This window comes from Dioscorea cayenensis, chromosome 4 (assembly GCF_009730915.1).
Source record: "Dioscorea cayenensis subsp. rotundata cultivar TDr96_F1 chromosome 4, TDr96_F1_v2_PseudoChromosome.rev07_lg8_w22 25.fasta, whole genome shotgun sequence".
NCBI classification, from domain to species: domain Eukaryota; kingdom Viridiplantae; phylum Streptophyta; class Magnoliopsida; order Dioscoreales; family Dioscoreaceae; genus Dioscorea; species Dioscorea cayenensis.
In genome coordinates, this window is record NC_052474.1 from 18,654,241 (window position 1) to 18,657,028 (window position 2,788).

The 2,788-nt window shown below is 36.9% G+C and overlaps 1 pseudogene; it reads right to left on the minus strand.

The window, feature by feature from the left end:
• Positions 1–325: 325 nt before the first annotated feature.
• On the minus strand, positions 326–2,565 carry LOC120259491 (annotated as a pseudogene).
• Between the last annotated feature and the right edge of the window lie 223 nt (positions 2,566–2,788).

The window sequence follows — 2,788 nt, forward strand, 5'->3', positions numbered from 1 at the left end:
TTTATTGATAAATTAGCAAAACCAACATTACCATTTTTCCCCATGTTTTTAGACTTTTTATATTTATTTTTATTGCAAATATAACCATTAAAAATTTATATCATCTATTAAACATATTTTCTGATAAAATTTACAAACCAGTACTCATTTATTTAAAAAGATTTCTTTATTTGAAGACATACTTAATACAATTATTAAAACATTTCATTTTTATGTCATTTATCTTACACGAGTAATAATAATATAATAATTTTTAAAAACACTTGCCCTCACTGCAACAAGAAAAACAGGTAAACAAACATAACAAATATAGATCACCACTGTGTAAACTCAAACAAATTCAAGTTGAAAACTTATAATAAATTTCAAAATCAGTCTCGCCTTGCAAGTCTTGCAAGAATAAAGATAACTCAAAATGTTCGGATAAAAGATAAACAGCAAATGAGAAACGAAGGGAAATTTGTCCTTCATAACAAAAGTAACATGATCCCATCAAGAGATCATCATCAGAGAATATAGGGCAAGGTTTAAGCCTTGAGCCTTCCATAAAACTTCTGTTTCTCTTGAGTGGTCTGGAAACGACCATGACCAAATTTGGAAGAAGTGTCGATGAATTTGAGTTTGATTTCCTCAAGAGCAACACGAGATGTTTGCTTCAGTAGAGACTGACGAAGGGTAACAACTCTCTTCTTGGGGCCGACACAGCATCCTTTGATCAATAGATAGTCATCTTTCACAACTCCATAGTGAGGGAAACCACCCATGGGAGTGATGTCCTTCTCAGTCCCTATCGATGAAAAATGTCACAAATTATGAGTACAAGAATGATTTTTTGTAGCAAAACAAGAGAGAACACAGTAATGTTAAGCTGACCTGTCAAATTCAGTGAGTGCCTTGTGATTTTTCATCTCCGGCTTTGCCAAGCTTGTAGATCTTCTTGTTCATTTCAGTGCGGTGGTGATATCCATTCTGCCCAGCACGAGCAACAGTGAAGGAAACCCTAGCAGGATGCCATGCACCAATACAAGCAACCTTGCGCAGACCCCTGTGGGTCTTGCGGGGAAGTCGAGTAACACCCCAACGAGTGACCACGCCTTCATAACCCTTACCCTTGGTGACACCAATGATATCAATCATTTCATCCTTTTGGAAGACAGCATCAATTGGGATTTGCTTTTTCGAAGAATCCATATGCGAAATCCACCTTCTCTGCAATAGTCCCACCATTGACCTGGATCTCCATCAGGTGAGCCTTCTTCTGCTTCAAACCCTTCATCTTCTTTTATCTATACAATAAGGCATCCAAAGGTGGTTAAGAGAGGGTTTGGCTTAGATATACTTTCATCTTTCAGTAATGTCAATATTTTTCTACATTTGCAATGAGTTCTAACTAATAAAATCCTTCCTAATACTGTTGTCGCAAAATGAAGTTGCAGTTATATACAAGACATAAACTAGAATTAGCATTGGGCAGAGAAAGCACCTGAGTGTGAGCAAGAACACGAACAACAGATGCATATTTCTTCATCTTCTCCAGCTGTGACTGAATTTCCTTCTTTCCCTCATCACTTTCAAACTTCTTCGAGTAACTTTTGAATGCTGTCCTCTTGGCCCTATACCAGTTCTTGTAGAACCTCCTCTTTACTTCCTCACTGAGATGTTGAGCCCATACAGTGTTGAGAGTGCGAAGACCATGAGGAGTCTTAACATAGCCAACCACACCAACAACCACCATAGGTGGAGTTTCAATAATTGTAACAGCCTCACATGTTTCCTTCTTGTGAAGCTCTGGAGAAGTTGTGAGCATATTATAGCACTCAATATATCAAGTAAAGAAAAATGCATGACAAAGGCATTAAACTAAAATAAAAAAATCAAGAATTTTTAAGAGATGCGTCATTTGATGCTGACTGGAAATAAAACACTTCAATCAATGACCACTCATTTTTAAGTAAAACACCAAGTAAGATGGAAGATAGAGTCAAAATAGAACCTATTTCCTAGTGAATTATACATATGAAGAATTTCTACTGCTAAGGACATATGTGACACAAATGGCACAATGATTTAGTAGCCAACCAACAGGTTAACAAGAAAATCATATATAATTCTAAGGAAAACTAAGCATGTTATAACTCTAAAATGCTAAAATAACGAATAATAAATTCAGTAAAAACAAGCTTTTACAACCAAAAGCCAACAATCTAACTTGATTGCAAGGAAGACATCTGGAAACTCACTTGATCCAGGTTTGTCAACCTCACGGACAATGTGGGTCATCCCAGCCTTGTACCCAAGGAAAGCAGTAAGCTTGCAGGGCTTTGATGGGTCATCCCTTGGGAACGCCTTCACTGCATCATGTATTCCACATCAATTCTTGCATAAACCCCTTCTTAGATTGATACATTAAAAAAAAAAAAAAATCCAATCTTTCAGAGAAATAGAGATGCATACCCTTTCCACGGTGACGAGAAGATCGCTTCCTTGGAAGGAAGCCAGGGATCCGTGACGAGGGTGCTCAAACTTCCTGTGAGACATCCTTCGCCCTCCTAAACAAAACATCATTTCAGATAACAAAGATAACTCCATGAATCAATCATAAAAGCCAATAAGGTTTCATAAATCTACCCAAAAAAGCTAAATCATCGCTCGAGAATCTCAAAAACAACTATTCCTGGCACCAAATGCATCTAAGAATAGGAAAAATTGCAGAAAAAACAAGAGGGGATGTGAATCTAATCACTAATAACAACAAATTTAATCGATGAGCTCATGAACACAGATCAAA